Raw genomic sequence first — 23,890 nt, 5'->3', positions numbered from 1 at the left:
TATATTTCTTGCTAGTTTACTCTCATAATCTATCTTCTCTATTATTGTTTTAGTCGTTCTTTGCTGGTTTCTAAAAATTTCCCAATCCTCTGGCCTACCATTAATCTTTGCATCATTGCATGCCTTTGTTTTCCATTTGATACCATTCTTAACTTCCTTAGTTAGCCATGGATGGTTCATTCTTCTCTTAGAGTCTTTCTTTCTCACTAAACCCGGGGAAATTTCAGGTGATGGTCTTTAAGCCATACTTAAATATCATTTGTGTTGCTTGAATCTGTCTAATGGTTGTTACTGTCCAAGTTGCTGTTATTCCCTCTCTATTTGACATATAAAGATTAAACATGGACTGTAGTGGGGAAAAATGAAAGATAATTATGCTGGTCTGCCTTTTTCTTGCAATTCAGTTCATTGTAGTCTTGATGGATTAACTGAGGTTCAAACACATTCGAACTTTCAGCACAAAGGGCTTCTATCAAGACTTGATGGCTTGATGGATTACTGAGGCTCAAGCACCTCCTGACTTTTAGCACAAAGGCCTTCTATGAAGACTATCAAGAACTGATGTGCGAATGTGTCACATTGATGATGCACTCATGGACTGAAGTCCACTGAGCTGTAAACCCTTTAACATATATTGTTGATCCCTTCATGGATTTACATTTCTCTTTCTCCAGGTTAGGGAACATTTGCTTTGCATTACCAGAACGCAAGGAAATAGAAAAAAGAGAAATTATTGGTCGAACAGCAGAATATTGCATGAGATTTAACTATCCAATGTGAACAGAAACAAAATTCATTGAATTGATTTTGAATGAAAAAAAGAAATAAAAATGTGATCCCAGTTTTTACATCCTGGTGTAAATTAGTTCTAAATGGTTCTGAAACCAGAAAGGTGCAAATGGACTTAAAACTTAGGATGACCACAAAATATTAAATATTCTTAATGATTAATCTAATTCAAGCAATACAAAAGATATCAAGGTTTACCAGTGCCTTCAATTCACTATTCACGAGATGTTCCCTTGCACTTCCTTCTCTTGTTAGATTACACCCATGTATTGTACAGATGGTTGAGCGTCATTATCAGCTCCTGACAGGTAAAGTACGTTGTCCTCTGGGCAGGGTGCCCTGAAGTGCCAAATAAGGCAACTCTCCTCATGTCCACCTCATGTAGCAGCACATCCAGTTTGCCAGCCATCAAATAAGAAGTCAAGTGCTGCACAGCGTCCATGTCATTCCTCCACTTTAGGTTTTATTTCATTTAAGTTTTGTTTAGCACCTCATTCCCTTCCACCCCCAGCTTTAGCAAAGGCTGAAAAATATTTAAAATTAATTGTGAAGCTTAAAGCTGAAACAATATTTGTCCCCCACATGCAGACACCTACCTTTAAATGCCACTCCAGAAAACCACTGAAAATAATCAACAGTAATTTCCACGTGGGGTCCTCCTGCTCTCTCATTGTAATTTCAGCAGAAGATCAGTGAAAACCCTCAGAGAAATGGCATAAATGACTATTTACACCATTCCTTCAGTGTATCTACCAATCTTCTCCTGAAGTTATGCCAGCGAGAACATTGAACCCCCCTCCAACCCCCAATGCAAATTCTAACTCTACATGTTTTAAATCCTTTTTACCTTTGAAGACAGTGCTGTCAATCATTTGTGAATAAAGGAATAATGTCAATGCTGTTCAAATAGACGAACAAAAAAATGTTACCAATCTTTATGACCAGGCAGGAAAAGGGATAATGCATTGTAATTTCCAGCTCCCTTCATACATTTCTCCCAGACTGTTCTTCACACATAGACTATAACAAAAACTACGGGGCATATTTTATGAACTTGCATTTCCAACATGGAGCTTTACCTGCCAGGATTGCATACCAGGAATTCAGTTTAGAGGTCAGTGGTCCTGAAGGATTTTCCGTCCATAATTTTGATGTGGCCCATTGACCTACATGCCCAAATTCCCGATATGTACTCCCAGCAGACTAAGCTCTGAACTGGGAGCACAAATTTGTATAATATATCCTTAGCTCTTCATTTGTCAAATTGCAGACATTAATATTTCAGATATGCTGCCTCATCCATGAAACAGAATCCTTTCTCAACTACTTGATTTATGCAGACTGAATATGTGTCTTCCATTTTGTATCTTGTAAAGAGAGTGCAGTTTCCATTGTAACCCTAGCTATTTGAAATAATATAAAATGAAAGACAGGAATTCCTATTTTTGTCACAATAACCGCAACCTCTGTAACTGAACATACAGACTCAAACTCAGAGGGGAGGTGAACAGACGGTTTAGATTTAACTACTTCACAGAGATAGTGGTGAATGTGTGAAACAGAATGTCCAGGGAAATACTAGGATCAGATACTAGCAGCAAATTCAAGAGGGAACTGGATAATTTGTTGAGGATCAAAGTAAATGAGATGTAGAAGAGATACAGCATGACATTTTTTGAATTTTGGGACCACATAGATGGATTGCACTGGTTTATTTTCTGCTCCTGTGCATTCCATTGTTCTCTTTGCACTCTATTTTTAACAGAAATGAAAAGGGGTCTGATTGTGACTTACTGCACAGGTAACATTCGGGTTTTGAAATATTGAAATTCAAAGTTACTTAAGTTACTTAAGTCCCCCTGATAATTAGTTAAATTGATGTTTTCAGTTCACTGGTATTAAACACTGACTGGTTGGGCTGAATGGCCTGTTTCTAATGTAGTAACTTCTCTGTATTTAACCAATTACCAATGTGCAAAGCCTATACTGGAAAATACAAAGTGGTATTAACACCATTTGAAGTACCTTAACATATAAGCTGTGCCTTTCAGCCCAACAGTAACATTACTGATACTCTAAATATCTGAATATTAAAGGGCTTTCTCCATTTATGCAGTACTTGTATAATTCATAACTCTTGTTTTATATTTTCATTTGTCTAAATATTCCCTTCACTATTTTGTCTGTGGTCAATAAGGCTATTTTAGTGTAAGTGCATGATAATTATGTATCGCTACCACAGAGCCATTAGAATGGTATTTTCCACTTTTTTATGCAGCAATTTATTGCTTAAGTCATCAAATGGAACATTAGATGGACTCATGCAAATTAAAATATTTAACCACAAGAAATGACCCACGTGACCTTTATTAATTAGCTTACTTACTACTTAAGGTAATTGTAAGAAAGTAGTGTGCAAAACCACACTAACACAAAAGCTACATTTCAGGGAATGATAGCTTCACATTTTATTTAAACTATTTAAAAGAACATGGGAAATTTTGGCTGACAAAAGCAAGTTATGTATGCCTCTAAAGAGTAATTAAATGCCTGGATTAAAATAAGTCTCAGATGTTTATAAAAATTCGAAACTCAAGGGGGTAAATGTTAAAAAAACTTGATTTATTTAAAAGGATGGTGCATATATATTATATATATATATAGCTCATAAAGTCTACAACAAATGTAATGGTGGAGCTGTGCAACCAAAGAGAAATAACTATTGACTGCAAAGGGCCATATTTGTGGCCATATTTTTCAACATTGTGAGTGAGGTGAGAACATTCGTCAGTTCTGGTAAATTATTTTTGGCCATTACTAAAAGCATTTCTTTCACAGTATAAAAGTATAAATCACACGTAATATAGAATGACACATGTGCAAAGCAATAGCAGGGAAGTCATCACCTCACTGCAATTTCCTCCTTAAGGCCATTCACAAAAGGATGAAAACAGAATTGAAAAGGAGGGGAAAATATTTAAGAATAAAGTATAGGGAGAGTAATTTTTGTTCAAAGTACTCCCCTAATGCCAGTATGAAAAAATATGTAATTATAGAAATATACCATGCCATTTTTAAAATGTCAAATTGGAGTGAGATTCAAATCAACTGAGGGAAAATTTCTCCTGACCTTAGAGATGTATAATGGTCTGCCCTCAGTCAGATCACTGACAGGCAAGAGCAGGCGCCTAAGTAAGACCCCAGCAGCAGACTATCTATAATATCAGAAAATCCTGGTCACATATCTTTGGATGCCCTGTTTGAAGGTAGTGGACACTTTGCACCTTGATAACCCACCAGCAACAACCACTGGTCCTGCTGCCGTTCTCTTACTGCAAACTGATAGATCTCAATAGGATGAGCCACATTTCACTCATGGTACTGTTACCAGAAGGAGAGCACAGAGAGCAAATGCAGATCTTTGCCTTTGTCCTCTCCATTATAGGTACATTTAACTGGGAATAGAGTAATTGATATATGTGAGACTGACCTGACTAATAGCAAGTCATTTATTTTATCCTGCAATTATCTTCAATATATAGTACAAGTAAAATCTTTCATGTGGGTGCCAAGTTGGTATTGTAGGTCAAAATGTGTGACCTTCGAACAACTAGATTGGCATTGGAGATTCCCTTGACTACAACCTAGTTGTCCCTAATTGCCCGTTCATTCTAGTCCTGCAATTAAAGGATAATAACTATCACAATAGTAGCAAATGTCATGTTGGTATCCTTCTACTAGAATTGCTGCCTTGTGTGTCCCATTTAATCCTGTTGTGGGTGTGACATATACTTCCGTGTCTGCACATCATGTCCATGATGGTATTGGTAGCAGTGACCACCGCACAGTCTTTGTGGAGATGAAGTCCTGTCTTCACACTGAGGACACCCTCCATTGTGCTGTCTGGCACGCCCACTGTGCTAAATGGGATAGATTCAGAACAGATCTAACAGCTCAAAACTGGGAATTCATGAGGTGCTGTGGTCCATCAGCAGCAGCAGAACTGTATTCCACCACAATCTGTAACATCATGGCCTGGCATATCCCTCACTCTACCATTACCATCAAGCCAGGGGACCAACCCTGGTTTAATAAGGAGTGTAGAAGAGCATGCCAGTAGCAACAGCAGGCGTACCTAAAAATGGGATGCCAACCTGGGGAAGCTGCAACACAGGACTACATGCATGCTGAACAGTGGAAGCAGCTTATTCTAGAGAGAGCTAAGCGATCCCACAACCAATGGATCAGGTCAAAGCTCTGCAGTCCTGCCACATCCAGTCATGAATAGTAGTGGACAATTAACCAACGAACGGGAGGAGGAGGCTCCATGAATAACCCCATCCTCAATGATGGTGGAGCCCAGCACGTGAGTGCAAAAGACAAGGCTGAAGCATGTGTAACCATCTTCAGCCAGAACTGCAGAGTAGATGATCCATCTTGGCCTCCTCCTGAGGTCCCCAGCATCACAGAAGCCAGTCTTCAGCCAATTCGATTCACTCCACGTGATATCAAGTAATGGCTAAGCGCACTGGATACAGCAAAGGCTATGGGACAACATCCCGGCTGTCGTGCTGAAGAATTGTGCTCTAGAACTAGCCGTGCCAGCAGGTCAGAGGCTGGGTATTCTGCGGTGAGTGTCTCACCTCCTGACTCCCCAAAGCCTTTCCACCATCTACAAGGCACAAGTCAGGAGTGTGATGGAATATTCACCACTTGCCAGGATGAATGCAGCTTCAACAGCACTCAAAAAGCTCGACACCATCCAGGAGAAAGCAGCCCGCTTGATTGCCACCCCATCCACCACCTAAAACATTCACTCCCTCCACCATCAGCGTACCGTGGCTGCAGTGTGTACCATCTACAAGATGCACTGCAACAACTTGCCAAGGCTTCTTCGGCAGCACTTCCCAAACCCGTGACCTCTTCCACCTAGAAGGACAACGGCAGCAGTCACATGGGAACACCACCACCTCCAATTTCCCTTCCAAGTCACACACCATCCTGACTTGGAAATATATCGCTGAACCTTCATCGTTGCTGGGTCAAAATCCTGGAACTTCCTCCCTAACAGCACTAAGGGAGTACCTTCACCACATGGACTGCAGTGGTTCAAGAAGGCGGCTCACCACCACCTTCTCAAGGGCAACTAGGGATGGGCAATAAATGCTGGCCTTGCCAGCAATACCCACATCCCAGGAATGAATTTAAAAAACTCCACATGGTTTCTAATAACATGGCTACTATTAATTAAATGTTCCCACCCAATGATGGCCTTAGTTGCTGTTTTCAACCCACTATGGAAAATGTATGTCCTCAGCTTCCAACTGAAATTCTATTGTCACTCTATGAGCTAACCAATATTGATTAATCTGATGAAAGGTCTCATCTCAAAAGGTTAACCTGCCCTCGCCCTTTTGAGATGTTGATGGACCTGTTGCATATTTCCAGCATTTTCTGTTTTGATTTCAGATTTGTAGCACTTGTAGTTTCTCTTTTTATCTTGAATATTTAATCAGTTTTTTTCCCTTTCTTGAATCCAATTGCAATGGAACTGTGGAACATGACCCAGAAGGAAAGGTATCATTTAAAAACATTTTCACAATATTTTAAATTTATTTTGCTGCACCTTCTTCACAATAAATTGCATTAATTATTCTGTTTCTTCGATAAAATTAAATTTATTATCTGGTTATATTCACCAGAAACTATTCTCTGCTGCAACAGAAGTGTCCTTTGGGAAAAGTTAAACAGGCTGCAGCTTCAGCAAGGAGCATTAATGGGATCAGGCACATGTGGACTGAATTTTGCCAGCGCTCAGAGTGCAGGTTTGGAGGCGGGTCCGCTGTCAAAATCACAAAGATTAACAGTGGGTCAGTAACCCGCAGTAAACCCGCATCCTTGTCATATTCCCAAGTGTCGGGTCTGTCATCCCTGAACAGACCCGGCACCAAGCAGCAGGTCAGCCAATTTAGATTGTTAAAAACTTATTAAAAGGTAGTTAAGAACCATTTTCCCATGTACTTAACATTTTACCAGGTTTTCAACGAGGTTCCTGGAGAGTGGCTATCACGTCAAGTAAGTGTGTCGGGTTCTCAATGACTGATTTGCTGTGAATAGGTGAAAGCTGCAAAAGTGGTCTAAAACGTACCATTTCACAGCTGTTCACTTCCCAATCTTAGAAGCTGGAGCATTAATGACTTGCAACCCACTTTTGAGCTTTATGCCCTTTTGAAGTGTTTGGAGTAATCTCTCTATCCACTGTCATCTCCTTGGAACAACCTACCTCAACATTGACAGACTACTTCTGTCATCTCAACTTCACCTGCCATCTATTCCATCAGCATCGGTGCCCTTGAAAAATCTCACTTTGGTCCTCAGAATCCCAACATGATCAGCCCCAACACCAGCATCACTGGGCACACCAGCAGCACCAACATCCACACCAACCTTCTCCACAATCAACTGATGCTGCACTGAACACAGGGCATCATCACCCGTGCACATTGCTGCCCGGACGCCAGCGATGGCCTCACCATGTCCAGATTCACATCACTTAACACTGTACATCCTGGCTGCACATGATGCACCAGGTTGGCACCACCCCACATCAGCACCATAAAGCATCCCTACAATGTCTAAGCCATTCCTTTCACACTCATCACCATTGGTGATGGGTGGGGGGAGCATTATGTCTCACCATTCACTGTACCTCACTAAGACACTTTCAAAGGTGCACACAAATCTGTCCAAGAAGGCAAAGTGGTGACAATGAGGATTTCAATGCTTGACAACATATTAACAGAAAGTTTACACGACCATTGGCTAAAACACCCAAGTGCCTACCCTTGTGTGTTGTTAGTTGGTATGATTGGACTAGGATGAGGGTGAGTGTGAGGGGTGGCTAGTGAGATGGGGAAGTGATAATGTAGACAGAGAGGGATGGGTGGAGGTGCAAGGTAAGTTGGATGTGCAGGAGTAGGGTAGGGAAGGCAGAGTGATGGGGATGTGATGAGTGGCACAGCAGAATGATGTTGAGTGTGGCTTTGCAGTAATGTTTCGTGATCTACTGAGATCATTGAAAGGTTTGTGCCACTGCACCCAGGTCCTCCTGACAACATCCCTGCTTGTGTCCTCCTGTGCAATGTGCAACCAGGCTGTATTGGCCTCCTGGGGAGGTCTCTTCCACCCATTGGGAAGGAAGAGAATCTCCCTGCGTGCTGTGACTCCCTCCATAAGCATATGGAGGGAGCCATGGGAGAGCCTTGGTGCAGCTGTGAACCTCTGTGCAGAGTGTGTCAGTGTTTGCAGCACCTCAATGCTGTAGAACACTGACAGTACAACTGTCAAAATGAATGTGGACATGGCCCCTTTAAGGAAAACAGCTGATGACATGTCATCAGATGACATCATCAAAACTGCTTCCTTTTAATTGGCCAGGTATCATGCAGGGTGGACTTAACAAGCCCAATCAGGGTAAAATCACTTGGCAGAGATGGGATGAAGACGGTGTGGAGTTTGTGGCTGCTGTCTGCTCCGGCTGCACCGGACTTGCCATGGCTGGCGAAATCGCGTCCTCAGTGTGTAAAAAGCAATAATGCAGGATTATGATCCAAATTTATATTTAAAAAGGGATAAGGCCAATGAAACTTTCAAGGACTAAAATGCATAATTTTAACCCCCAAAACTGTGTGGGCTTGGGACAGGTAGGATGTCAAAATGGTAAAAATCTCAAATCCGATCCTAACCTTCCTCGTACCCACGCACTTCCGGTTTTAACGGAGGCGGGACGGGCGGCAGCAACCAACCCGCTCCCAAGAGGTGGGTGGCTCATTTAAATATATGAATGAGGCTGCGTGCCTCACATTTTTTCTCTATTTTAGGTTTAACCCTGGCCAGCCAGGTTTCCCAGGCCTAGGGAAACCTGGCAGCTAAAGGGAGGTGAGGACTGCTGAGTTCAGAAGGTAAGTGCCATTCCAGCATTGCTTGTGGGCCAGGAAGAGCAGGAGTGTGTCCCCCCTGTCCCCACAAGGTTACCTCTAAACCACTCCCGCGATCGACCGCCCCTCCCCCCATGATCAGACTCCACCCACCCCCCCCATATAGACTGAAAATAGATGGTCATTGCAGTTCCTCCTAGATCATTTTTTATAGAAGACTTCAAGGTTTCTTAAATTTTCAAAAAAGAGAAATTTACTGCTTTGTGAAAGTAATAATTCAATAACTCAACCTGAATTTGAACTACACACGCATATAATTCTACATACAATTGAATGGTTAAACTGAGTAACTGTTTCGAGAAATTAGCAAAAAATTGTTTCCGCCTTTACGTAACCATGTTAAAACTATATTTAAAAAATATAAATGAAACCAACAGAAAATCGTTGTATGTATTGTGGTAATTTTTAAAATTATGCTATTGTAGGAACTGGGGTTCCTAGCCGAAGAATTGAGATCGACTCAGAAAATCAAAAACAATAAAATTTAATGAACAAACGAAGCTGTACAGGAAACTGTAGGATACAATGCAAATAGGTCTGGTCTGCTTGAAAGCCTCTCTGGAACTCCAGAAGGTTCCGAGCTCAACTGCTAGCAGGTTCCGAGCGCTACTGCTAGAAGGTTCCGAGCTCTGACATCATGACGTCATCACGTTCTTCCCGCCGTTGACAGATCACGTGACGGACGGCATGACGTCATCACGCGGAGTACAGGAAAGAAGCCCTAGTACAGTTAACAGATACATTAAAGGTGCAGCCCCCAGCTGTACTACATTGCTGTAAAAGGAATTATATACAATTGTCCATAACCCTCTGGTGGTTCCGCCACATGCGCCCCCCCAGAATTGCTTTTAACAGAGAAGGTAAGGCGAGAAGGGAGTCTGACGAGTCTGTCCGACCGACTGCGATACCCTGGCAGCTCGAACGGAGCGCTAGAAGACGAACTGGCCATTGGCTGTGGTTGGGATGACGCCGCAGGCGGAGGAGAAGAGGAGGCCGGCTGTGGTCGACCCGGTGAGGCGGGCACTGGCGACTCGGCGGATGACTGTGGCTGTACTGGACCAGCAGTCGACGGTGGACGACCATGACGAGACGGCTGAGCAGTGACGACTGGTTCGCTCAGATCCAGATGTGCCAGTTTCAACCGGTCGATGGAGATGTGGTCAGGCTTACCGCCGACGTCGACTGTGAAGGACTTGTCACCTGATGAGATGGCGTGGAACGGACCTGTGTAAGACGGTTTGAGCGGGTTTTTGCGAGCATCCTGCCGAATGAACACGTATTCTGCACTCTTAAGATCCACCGGGACATGAGAGCGCTGCAGGTCATGATGCGACGTAGGCACTGGGATGAAATTCCTAGCCGCTTCCTGGTGGCTGACGAGCTGCTGAGCTGGGGACCAGGGTTCAGTGTGAGGAGGAAGAAAATCGCCAGGCACTCTGAGTGGTTGGCCGTAAACCAGCTCTGCTGAAGAAGAATGCAGGTCATCCATAGGCGCCGTGCAAAGACCTAGCAGCACCCAAGGGAGCCTGTCCACCCAACTAGGCCCATGGAGACTAGCACGCAGTGCAGCTTTAAGGGACCTGTGGAATCTTTCACACAGACCGTTCGCCTGTGGATGGTAGGCGGTGGTACGATGAAGCTTGGTGCCCAAACCTTGAGCTACAGCGTTCCAAAGCTCAGAGGTAAATTGAGGCCCCCGGTCGGAGGAGATGTCAGCCGGTACCCCGAACCGAGCTACCCACGATGTGATGAAGGCTCTGGAGACGTCTGCAGCTGTGGTGGCAACCAAAGGAATTGCCTCTGGCCACCTGGTGGTGCGGTCTACCACGGTGAGGAGGTGAGTGTACCCGCAAGAGGAAGGGAGAGGACCAACCAGGTCCACGTGCACATGGTCAAATCGACGCTCCGGAACCGGAAAAGTGGCGACTGGGGCCTTAACATGGCATTGTATCTTGGACTTCTGGCAACTCACGCAGGTATTGGTCCGTTGTCTTGGCCATCGCAAAAGTAAGTGGCTTGTGGTCTACAAAAGCCGTGAATGGGCGTCAGAATCACAGAATCACAGAAACCCCACAATGCAGATAGAGGCCATTTCGGCCCATCGAGCCTGCACCGACACATATCCCACCCGATCCCCGTAACCCCTACACTAACACACATCCCACCCTATCCCCGTAACCCCACGTATTTAATCCCCCTAACACTAAGGGTCAATTTATCATAGCCAATCAACCTAACCCGCACATCTTTGGACTGTGGGAGGAAACCGGAGCACCCGGAGGAAACCCACGCAAACACGTCCTTCCAGTAGGAAGCGAAAATGGCAGATGGCCAGAAACAATGCCAACAACTCCCTATCAAAAGTACTATACTTGCGTTCGTTTGTCCACAATTGGCAGCTGAAGAAAGCCAGTGGTTGCCATGTGCCGTCGACCCACTGCTCCTGCACTGCCCCGATGGCATAATCAGATGCGTCGGTGGTAAGGGCAATGGTTGCGCCTGGAAGGGGATGTGCCAACATGGCCGCAGCAGCCAAAGCGTTCTTAGTGTCGAGGAAAGCCTGGTCCATCTGGGGTGTCCAATCGATCGGGTCTTTGCCCGATTTACCTCTGAGGGCCTCGTACAAAGGTTGCATCAACAATGCCGCCTTGGGGACGAACTGATGATAAAAATTGACCATTCCCAGAAATTCCTGGAGGGCCCTGACGGTCTGAGGAAGAGGGAACGAGGTGACTGCTTCCACCTTCGTGGCCAGCGGGACGGCGCCTTCTGAGGTGATTCTGTGTCCCAGAAAATCAATGCTGTGCAACCCAAACTGGCACTTGGCCGGGTTGATAATAAGGCCATGTTGGCTGAGATGAGAAAAATGGGTACGCAAGTGCGTACTGTGTTCTTTCGTGCTGTTACTGGCAATAAGAATGTTGTCTAGGTAGACGAAGATGAACAGCAGATCGCGCAACATGGAATCCATGAGACGTTGGAAGGCTTGTGCTGCATTCTTCAGCCCAAACGGCATACGAAGGAACTCAAAGAGCCCGAAAGGTGTGATGACGGCAGTTTTGGGGACATCCTGAGGATGCACGGGCACTTGATGATAGCCTCGGACGAGGTCTACTTTGGAAAAGATGGAATTCCCTGCCAGATGGGCTGAAAAATCCTGAATGTGAGGAATTGGGTACCGATCCGGTGTGGTAGCCTCATTCAGGCGTCTGTAGTCGCCGCATGGTCGCCATCCGCCGCCCGGCTTAGGAACAATGTGTAATGGCGAGGACCAAGGACTATTCGAACGTCGAATAATACCCAGGCGTTCCATTGTATGGAACTCTGCCTTGGCGGCCGCGAGTTTACTGGGTTCCAGCCTTCGAGCTCTCGCATAAATGGGGGATCCTGCCGTGGTAATGTGGTGCGCCACACCGTGCCTCGCGACTGAAGAAGAAAATGTGGGCCTGGTGAGCTCAGGGAACTCACTGAGAAGACGAGAGAACTCATTTGGAGATGGGACTGCACAAGACATCGCGGTGCTTTGGTGGCAGGGGACCGAGTGAAAAGTGAAGGCACTGATTAGCTGGCAGTGTCGGACGTCGACGAGAAACCCGTTTGCGCAGAAGAAATCTGCCCCCAGGATGGCCTGTGAGACTTTCACCATGATGAACTCCCAAACAAAACGTTGGCCGCCAAAACTCAACTGGACCCTACGCTTTCCGAACGTGCGAATGACCGCACCATTGGCTGCCTCGAGGGGGGGACCCTGACCGCCGGATTGAAGATCTAGCTTCGATGCTGGTAGGATACTGCACTGGGAGCCAGTATCACAGAGAAAACGTCGCCCTGACAGGGAGTCTGTAATGTATAGGAGTTTCCCTGCAGACCCGATGGTCATCGCAACTCCGGCACATCCCTTAGGCCTTATTGATCTTCTCAGAAACCGCTGGTTTGAGGTAGGTTTTTTTTTTTGGTGAGAAACTGCAGGGCGGACGGCAGTTTCTGGCCTTCGCGCCGAAACGAGCGTGGTATGCACACCAGCCTGCAGGAGGAGGAGTTGGATTCGCCCTTGTGGGGGATGGGCGCCTCGTGGCTGCACAACATGGCTGCGTGCAGGAGCATATTTTATCTGCCTCTGCGGCGAGTTCGGCATAGTTTTGGCGCCTCGTGGCTGCACAAGATTGTTGTGAGACGGTGAATATTTTATCCGCTTCCGCGGCGAGTTCAGCAGAATTGGCCAAGGCCGTCTGTACTGGCTCTGGTAGTTGACAGAGAAACAGCTCGCGGAACAGAAAACATTGCGATTCCGAGCCCAAAAGCGTGAGCATTTGGCTCATGAGCTCTGAGGGTTTTGAGTCCCCGAGGCCGGGCATGGAGATAAATCTGCGAGCGCGTTCCGACTTGGACAGACCGATAATCTGCAGTAAACGTGCTTTTAAAGCTTCGTACTTGCCACCGTTCGGTGGACTCTCGAGGAGCCTGATGACCCGCGAGGCCGTGGTGCTGTCGAGGGCGGAGACCACGTAATAATAACAGGTCGAATCCGCTGCTACTCCCCGGATTGCAAATTGGGCTTCCGCCTGGAAAAACCACGTGGCCGGTTGTTGCTCCCAAAATTGCGGCAGTTTGAGGGTGACGGCGTTTGTGTCCATGATGTAACTTCAACGAAAATTGTTCGAAGAAATCGGGGTCACCAATGTAGGAACTGGGGTTCCTAGCCGAAGAATTGAGATCGACTCAGAAAATCAAAAACAATAACATTTAATGAACAAATGAAGCTGTACAGGAAACTGTAGGATACAATGCAAATATGTCTGGTCTGCTTGAAAGCCTCTCTGGAAAACTGCTAGAAGGTTCCGAGCTCAACTGCTAGCAGGTTCCGAGCTCAACTGCTAGCAGGTTCCGAGCTCAACTGCTAGCAGGTTCCGAGCTCAACTGCTAGCAGGTTCCGAGCTCAACTGCTAGCAGGTTCCGAGCTCTACTGCTAGAAGGTTCCGAGCTCTGACGTCATGACGTCATCACTTTCTTCCCGCCGTTGAGAGATCACGTGACGGATGGCATGACATCATCACGCGGAGTACAGGAAAGAAGCCCTAGTACAGCTAACAGATACATTAAAGGCGCAGCCCCCAGCTGTACTACATTGCTGTAAAAGGAATTATATACAATTGCCCGTAATCCTCTGGTGGTTCCGCCACATGATGTTATTTTATTTATAGCCATTCTTGCTCTACATAAATCTGTAAACAACTGTTCCTGTTTATCGTGGATTGTTGTTGAGACATTATACAATGTTTTATGGTTTAGCTGAAATTACAAGATAAATAACGACAAGGAAAACCAATCTATTTATCTCTGGTGTATGAACAGATTGTCACAATAAGTAGACTGCAACACCACAGAAGACATTGAATGGAAGGGCATGGGTAACACCATATTGTAAAATGCTTTCCTTTTGTCTGTAACAGATGGCTTTGAATTTAGCATCAATGACATTATGAAGTTTTTACTCCTGGTTAGCATCAGAATCTCATGCACCATATGTTTGGCAGTCAATCCACTTCCTAATGACAATGAATACACTACCATTTGTGGATTGCATTTGGGCCATAAGGAAAATATAAAAGAATACGAAGGGGTTCACCCAAAACATTGACTTCGCTTTCTCCCTCATTAATTTTTATTTATATTATGTTCTCTAATTAAAATGGGAAATTAGGTTCTCTCTTTCTACATAAAGTCCAAGATATTAAAGTAATTTCAAACAGGAACTCTTACATCATGAGACAAGGTTAATTAAATCACAACCGCAGCACGGTGGCATAGTGGTTAGCACTGTTGCCTCACAGCGCCAGGGACCCGGGTTCGAATCCGGCCTCGGGTGACTCTCTGTGTGGAGTTTGCACATTCTCCCTGTGTTTGCGTGGGTTTCCTCCGGGTGCTCCGGTTTCCTCCCACAGTCCAAAGATGTGCAGGTTAGGTTGATTGGCTATGATAAAAAATTGACCCTTAGTGCTAGGGGGATTAAATACATGGGGTTACTGGGATATGTGTTGGGGTAGGGATTATGGGGATCGGGTGGGATATGTATCGGTGCAGGCTCGATGGGCCGAAATGGCCTCTATCTGCACTGTGGGGTTTCTGTGAATTCTGTGTGAAAATAATGTAATGATAAAACAGTGGTAAAACAAGTAGGAAGTTGATAGTGGAGATGCTTTATGAAAATAGAAATATTTCTATCAATATATTTCTCACTTAGCAGGATCCTATTTTGATCCATAGTTTAAGTTGCACCTCAATTTACCTCACAAAATGAATCACCATTGGATGTCATTTTGTTGGGGCCGAGGGCAGTTGATGTGGGGGAGGTTTCATAGTAGAGATCTTTTTTAAATGACTAGGATGTATTATTAATTTTATTTTTCCTGCCATCTAGTTGGTTTGCATACAGCTAAACAATGTTATAATTGAAAGTATACACAGAGGCTTCAGGTAAATTTTAATTTGATAAAGTCTGTTTAATACAATGTGACTTTAATTGGTACTAATTTTGATGCTGAACAATGGTTCAGTCATGTTGTGAAATGTACATTTCAAGCAGGGCCTGGTCCCAAGCAGAGATGCTGAATGCAGCAGGAAGTGGAAGAGCAGCTTTGACAGTGGGTTGCCACTCAGTCTGGCAGGGGGTTCATGGTTCCAAGCTGCTTGTTCTACTCACTCTCGAAATCTCTTTGGGCAGCTCTGCGGGTTGCTCGATGGTAAAATCTAGCATAACATAAAGCTGAAGAAATGAAAATTGTATCAGCAATTACATTAACCTTAGAGCATGTGCATCTTGCATGCATCAATCAGTCTTCAGCTACTTTTCATTTATCTAGAAAAATAACATTTCAATTCATTGAATGGAACAATCACACTTTGTGCAGAAAGTTTTCTGCTTTGAGAATCCCTTTATTCCTGTTTAGCTCACAATCAGATTTAGGCTTTGTCACACTAAAGTACGGACATGGTTGTCATACTGCCAAACGATCAGTCATGATGAATGGGTTCCAGCTGTAGGTCAGGTTTTCTTTCTGTGTGGGTAAAAAGGGAAGATAAATGTTCAGCTGCATAGATTGAAGAATACTTCAGTCAATGCAGCAAATAAAAGATATTCTTTTGTGTTGTACTTGCATAGAGAGTAAGAGGCTATTGCCACATTGAAAGTGCTTTTATGTATTTGTCAATAGTATACCATATCATTCATTCCTGATAATTGTGTTATTTCAGGGCGTCTTTAAAATTTTGCACAGACTTTTCAATGAGTGCATCGTCCTTTATCAAAACAATAAAACTAAGATGTAGGTGGGGATTTAAGTACATATGACAGAAATATTAGTCATGAATCAATAGTGTGGCGGAACCACCAGAGGATTACGGACAATTGTATATAATTCCTTTTACAGCAATGTAGTACAGCTGGGGGCTGCACCTTTAATGCATCTGTTAACTGTATTAGGGCTTCTTTCCTGTACTCCGCGTGATGACGTCATGCCATCCATCATGTGATCTCTCAACGGCGGGAAGAACGTGATGACGTCAGAGCTCGGAACCTTCTAGCAGTAGAGCTCGGAACCTGCTAGCAGTTGAGCTCGGAACCTGCTGGCAGTTGAGCTCGGAACATGCTAGCAGTTGAGCTCGGAACCTTCTAGCAGTTTCCAGAGAGGCTTTGAGGCAGGCCAGACCTATTTGCATTGTATCCTACAGTTTCCTGTACAGCTTCGTTTGTTCATTAAATTTTATTGTTTTTGATTTTCTGAGTCGATCTCAATTCTTTGGCTTGGAACCCCAGTTCCTACAATGGTACATAAAAATATTAATACTCTTCAAGCAGAGCTTATAAACATTTACCTAACATTAATTATATATTTTGAGTGCCAGCACACAGTACAGTGAGCCCTCTTAATTCAATTCTGTCACAATCAAATCTTGCTTAAAAACTTTCTTCACAAGAGAAGTGGTCATAGAGCAATGCCGCCTGCTACAGCACAAACTTGAGACCCCAAGCCAGGGCATGGACAGCATTGTCAAGGGCAGCAGGGCCCTGAATTTCTATGCCACAGGGTTGTTCTAGGCTGCAACAGGTGACATCAGCAACATCCCTCAGTATGTTGTTCACTGCTGCATCAGGGATGTCACCGAGGCTCTCTACTCAAGGAGGGACGTCTTCATCACCTTCCTCATGGAGCAAGCAAGGCAGGACATGAGAGTGAGGAGCATGCCCGGGATTGCAGGCTTCCCATGAGTGCAAGGAATAATTGACTGTGATTCGCTCTGAGTGTGTTTCACACTACTTTAGAAGACCAATTTCACCTTCCTTATTTCTAATGCCTCTAGCATTCATGTATATACATTTTATTATAGATTTGCCTCCCATTGGCCCCTTCCTTTGTATCTTCCACTTTCACTATATTTTTTAACTTTTATTTTACATTATATTCAATGTGAGGGGCGCACTCAATGTCGGTATCAAGTACTCCTGAATGAAGTGTACAGTGATTAGATGCAAAGTCTTCTCTCTACTCTGCTCCAAAAATGGATCTCAGTCCCAAATGAACCAGTGTGACGTTTTTCCATTCTCTCTCTGGATGGGGTTGCCAGTTTAATGTTGAATTGGAGATAGCTTTATGTTCTGAGCTTTGCCAATTGAGAATTTGATTGAGACTGCCCAAACTTCACAGAGAGAAGAATCTTTCACCCCATTAGTCAGGACTAGATTTGAATTGAAGTTCCTGAGAGAAAAGACCAATTTCTAACCCATTAAAATAACCTGTCCCCATACACCAATTTTAACATAGAATCCCGAACCACAGGAAAGCATAATTTTTCCGCTTACCTCATCAAAATAATACAAACCTGCATAATTAGTGCTTTATGTTCTGATTTTACTACAATATATGAGCTTGCATTTGGGAAGACCTCGCAGTCTTGTACTTAGTTTTGTCAAGAATTTTGTTCTACAAAGCAATCTAACCTTTATGTAGTAAAAAGATTACAACACAAATAGCTAAATAAATCAGTAAAGTTGAAATTGCACGTTTACTAATATTATACATCAAGATGCAAAGTTCAGATTGTGGTATGTTATTCAATTTGTACGTTGAGGATTAATAGATCATTACTGATTATTTACATAGAATTACATAGAATTTTACAGTGCAGAAACAGGTCATTTGGCTCAGCAGGTCCATGCTGGTGTTGAAGCTCCACACAAACCTCCTCCCTCCTTACCTCATCTCACGCAATCAACATAGCCTTTTATACCTTTCTCCGTCATGTACTTATCTAGCTTCCCCTTAAATGCATCTATGGTTTAAATGGCTTATGGGTTTAAAAACCCAGGACATTATAATTTATTCCATTCTTTCATATACATGACAACATCCTAGCTCTTTAAATTGCATGTAAGCAGTTTAAATATAACCTACATGTTTAAAGTCACAGACCTAAAACGTTAACTCTGTTACTCTCTCCATGGATGCTGCCTGGCCTGCTGACTGTTTCCAGCATTTTCTGTTGTTATTTCATACTACATATTAAAATATTAATTTCTAAAATTAAAGGACTGTAAGCAGTAATGGATGTTACAAATTAGTGCCTTGCAACACATGAAAAAGCACATTAACAAAACAGTAAAATTTAAAGGAGATAAGTAATGAGACCTGGTGTATATTAAGGAATATTTCATATAATATATGCAACCTGTCAACAAATACTTCACAGATTGCAAAATACACAAAGCACATCTGTATAATTTGTGCATCTATGTTTGTATGAATATATGATTGAATGATATTGTGTTGAAATTTGCCTTCTGATTGGTCACAGCTAACCACATGGTTAGCACAATTCAACCAAATCACAGAATCACATTCCACATAACAGCCAAAATCTTCCACATAAAAAACTGAAATTTAAATAATTTATAATAAGTCTAAATTTACACAGGTAAATTCAAGTAATTGTAAGGATTAAACTTTCAAATTCTAACTGAAATTTGAACTAAGTTGAAGACCTGAATCTGGAAGCGCAGGAAAGAAAATGATAAGAAGTGAAGGAGAAAGACAAAAAAAAAGTGAAGGATGAGAGGAAGAGAAATAGAAGTGAAGGAGGAAAATAAAACAAACAGAAGTGAAGGAGAAGAGAAAGAGAGACCTTTTTGTAGACTTACTAATAGCAGAATGATTAGCGAGAGAGGTGTAAGAAGTTGTGATAATTCTTTGGTGGGACCTGACCTGAAAAACATTGAAAAGATGAAGCTCAACTGATAAAGGTTTGTGAACTGTAGTGGGTGGTGTGTCGTGCCCAGCCAGCTTCGCCTCTGTCTGTCCCTTTTGAACGGTTCGAATCGCTCCCACACCCCTGGGTTCTAGACACTGGACTTAGGTACAGGCAGCGATACAGAAAATCGAGTAAACAAATGGTTTGATGCAAGAAAACCAAAATTTTATTAAAAGCAGAATAGAATAATCTTATGAAAATTACTGGTGTAACCCCTTCACGGTTCTCTAGATATATGTGAGATGTGGTCTCTGTTGTAGACAGTATTCTATAGTCCAGTAAGGAGATCACTACTACAATGGCTTAATTCTAATTATCTTACTTTATAGTTTTAACGTCAGACAGTATAAGAAGATTATGGGTCAATGACCTAAATTAGACATTTGCATACATTAGAATGAATCTAGGCATAATAAACATACATTCTCCATTTATATGGATTCAAAGGAGAATCTGTCCCTGTGTCCAAATTCGAGTGCACTCTTTCGTTGGTGCACTTAAGTTGGAGCTCATGGTATGTATAATGTCTGCAAGACTTACGACTCCGAACCCCTTCGTTGAATTCTCTTCACGATCACTGAATCCCACTTTGAGTTCTGGATGCAGAGCACACAGCAGCCGCTGGAGTTGGTGACTCTCTCTCTCTCTCTCTGCAGCTTTTCCAAGTAGCTCCCCATCAGCATGAGGCAAGCAGCTCTCCCCAGACCTCTGCCTTGCAGATCTGGGTTCAGACGACGATCCCCCGGTACTGGTGACTTGCAGCCAGCCAGTTCAGGATGCAGTGCTACTAATACGAAGGGCGGCGGCCGAGTTTGGAAGCCCTGGACGGGATGCGGCAGCCATTTGCCTCCTGAGCCCTCTTTTCAAAGCTCCTGCCCTCTGCTCTTCCAGTCGCTCTCCTTTTCCCGCTCGAAAACCCCGACTCCACCCCTTCCTCCTGGGGTTTCTGCCTGGAGACTGCCAGCCTCACTGTCTGCAACAGTTGATACTGGTGCAGAATTATGGAAAGTCTGCTCTTAGTCACATTGTGTCCTTAAAAGTTCTTGCCGTACCTTCACATGGGCAACTTTAACCCAGGGATTTATAACAATGATAATACAGTGTCTAAGTTAAAGATTGATAACCATACTTAGCGTACATAACATTTCCAGTGGGTATTACACTCCCCCCCTACCAAATATAGGCATGTCCCCATGACTAATGAACTTTACACATAAGTGGTTAATGAACTTTACACATAAGTGGTTAATGAACTTTACACATAAGTGGCTAATGAACTTCCCAACCATGTATAAAGGGAGGTAACATATCGAACCGTAGGGGCTATCATTACACTTGGCACTCCTAGTGTACTGTATGTCAATCTTTCAGGAACCTTCTTAACTCGCTGTGAGCTCCTTATTTCGGATACCCGGTCTTCAGTTCCTTCAACTACGTTGGAGGCGGTGGTTCCTTTGTTATCATGCCTTTCAGTCTCTTTTATCTCCTTCTCGGAAGCATCTGGTTCTTCCCAGACCATGTCCAAGTCTGAGCTAAGTGGTTCAGACAATTCATCCAGATTCTGTCTTATGCGTCTTCCTGGGAGGTCGTACCCTAGATCCCATTCTTCATCTTCCGACTCATCCCGTTCCTCATGATCCACACACTGTGTCATGGGTTTTCTGTCTTCTGGAACAAAGGTTTCCTGGTTTCTCGTTTTTTTCCTTCTTCTTCTCTGCAGGGTTCTCCTACTAGGTGTCGGCTCATTATCCGCTGGTGGATCCAGACGCACTTGCTGTTCCAATGGCAGGATATGATTCCAGTGCAGTATTTTTATGGGTCCATTCCCACCTGCAGGTTTTAGCCGAAACACAGGTAGTTGTGACATTTGACTTTCAACAATGTAAGGTGTAGAAGCCCAGCGGTCTGCTAACTTATGTTTCTCTTGAAGTCCTAGGTTCCGTATGAGAACTCGGTCACCAGGCATGAGTTGGGAAAAACGGATCTTCTGGTCATACCTCTGCTTATTCCCTTTATTCTGTTTGGCAGAAACAGACTCAGCAAGTTCATAAGCAGCTTGCAATTCCTTTCTCATGTCAGATACATACTTGAGGTAAGTTCTCTGTGATGTGCCATCACTGGATACTCCGAAACACAAATCCACCGGCATCCTCGCTTCACGTCCAAACATGAGGTAGTACGGTGAAAAACCAGTAGCGTCGTTTCGAGTACAATTATAAGAATGAACAAGATGTCCAATGTGCCGACTCCACTTGTTCTTTTGCTTTGAATCCAGCGGTCCAAGCATGTCTAACAAAGTACGGTTAAACCGCTCAGGTTGAGGATCTCCCTGAGGATGGTATGGAGTTGTTCTTGACTTCTCAATCCCGAGCATGGACAACAACTCATGTATAAGTCTACTTTCAAAGTCTCTACCTTGACCACTGTGTATTCGCTTTGGCAGTCCATAGTGGATGAAGTATTTCTCCCACAACACTTTGGCAACGGTGGATGCTTTCTGATCCTTTGTGGGAAAAGCTTGGGCATAGCGAGTATAATGATCTGTAATGACCAAGACATTTGCGGTATTGCTGGAATCGGGTTCGATGGACAGAAAATCCATACAGACAAGGTCTAGAGGTCCATCACTTTGCATGTGAATCAGAGGAGCAACTCTTTTAGGTAAAGTCCTTCTCTGGACACAGCGTGCACAGGACTTGCAGAACTCCTCAACCGCAGACTTCATACGCGGCCAATAGAATCTCCCATAGGTCTTATCTACTCCCAGATGACCTGCGTCATCATGCAAAGACTTCATCACTATTTCTCTGTACTTTTCAGGCAGGACCAACTGTGAATGACATGGTTTAGTGGGTGGGTGAGTGATTCTACACAACACTCCCTCTTTAATTTCCAAGTGGTCCCATTCTCTTAGGAGCAGACGACAGTCAGGATGTTTTGATTTGTCGATCTGTGTAATATCACCCAGACGGAGAGCTGAAAACACCTCAGGAATACAGGGATCCTCCTGTTGTGCTTTGGATATTTCAGATGAACACAACATGGGTAAGTTTTGTACATCCAAACTGGAAAGGTTGCAAAATGCCTGGGGAACAGCATGCATTGACGCTCCCAAGTGGTCAATTTCTCGGGCATGAAATGAATTCTTTGGTCCAGATACCACGGACATCTGACACATTACTTTCACATCTGCTGAAGCAACATCTTTCCACTCTGGTTTCTGGTAGTGTGGGCGACGAGACAGAGCATCTGCGTCAATGTTCTGGTTCCCAGGTCTGTACCTGAGACTAAAGTCGTAAGCAGATAGTGCAGCAAGCCAGTGGTGGCCGGTGGCATCAAGTTTTGCCGAAGTCAACACATAGGTTAATGGATTATTGTCTGTCCTCACTTCAAACTTCGCTCCATACAGATAATCCTGCAGCTTATCCACCACCCCCCACTTCAACGCCAAGAATTCTAGCTTATGAGCTGGGTAGTTACGCTCTGATGGCGTAAGACTGCGACTGATGAACGCTACAGGTCTCAGTCCTGCTCCTTGGTCCTGATACAACACACCACCCAACCCTTCTTGACTGGCATCCACATGTAGGACATATGGCAGCTGTGGGTTTGCAAAAGCCAACACGGGGGCTTGAGTAAGACCTTGCTTTAAGGTGTGGAAGGCCTCTTCGCATTTCTCATCCCATCTAACACCAAAAGGCTCAGAGGGTTTGAAGTAGTCCTTGTTCTCTTTACCTTTAGCCTTTTTCTTCCTCTCGGCTGGTGGGAGGTAACCAGCCAGCAGCTGATTCAGAGGATGGGCCACTTTGGAGTAATCCTGCACAAAGCGCCTGTAATATCCGCAGGACCCAAGAAATGACCGCAAGGCAGTCACTGTGTTCGGTTTGGGCCATGTGGTAACAGCTTCGATCTTGGATGGATCTGTGGCTACTCCATCCTGTGATACAATATGTCCCACATAGGACATGGATGTTTGGCAAAACTGACACTTGTCCAATGATAGCTTGAGACCTTCATCCTCCAGGCGACCAAGCACTTTCAGCAACCGAGCTTCGTGTTCTTCAAGGGTTGCCCCAAACACAATGATATCATCCAAGTACACCAATACTTCGAGCAAGTTCATGTCCCCAACTGTTTGTTCCATTATTCTTTGAAACGTTGCTGGAGCGCCTGAAACTCCCTGTGGCATCCTTTCAAATTGGTAGAACCCAACTGGACATATAAAGGCTGTCTTTTCTTTGTCCGATTCACTCATCGGTATTTGGTAGTATCCACTTCTGAGATCCAACACACTGAACCACTTGCTTCCATTAAGACAAGCCAGTGCATCCTCAATTCTTGGGACGGTGTATTGGTCGGGAATAGTACGTCTGTTAAGCGTCCTAAAGTCCACACACATCCGAATCTTTCCGTTCTTTTTCCTCACCACCACTATAGGAGATGCATAAGGACTCCTGGACTCGGTAATGATCTCAGCTTCTTTTAACTGCGACAGGTGCTGTCTCACTGCTTCGATGTCAGCTGGTGCCAGCCGCCGAGACCTCTCCTGAAAGGGTTTATCCTCGGTAATTCTGATAGAATGGCGAGTACTCTTACTACAACCAACATCAAACTCATGAGCAGAGAAAACTCCTCTCCGCTCCATCATCTTCCTGACTAATCGGTCCTTCCATTCTTTAGGAACGAGTGAATCTCCAAAGTTGAAGGAGGAGGGTGTCAGATCTCCGGTTGAGTTAACTTTGGACTCTTCCTTCACACGTGACGACAGTACATTTACAGGAAACAGATGCGCAATCGGCATT

Source organism: Somniosus microcephalus, chromosome 2 (assembly GCF_052327205.1).
Source record: "Somniosus microcephalus isolate GS21.2 chromosome 2, FLI_Smic_1.0, whole genome shotgun sequence".
NCBI lineage: Eukaryota > Metazoa > Chordata > Chondrichthyes > Squaliformes > Somniosidae > Somniosus > Somniosus microcephalus.
Note: the sequence above shows the minus strand (reverse complement) of the source record.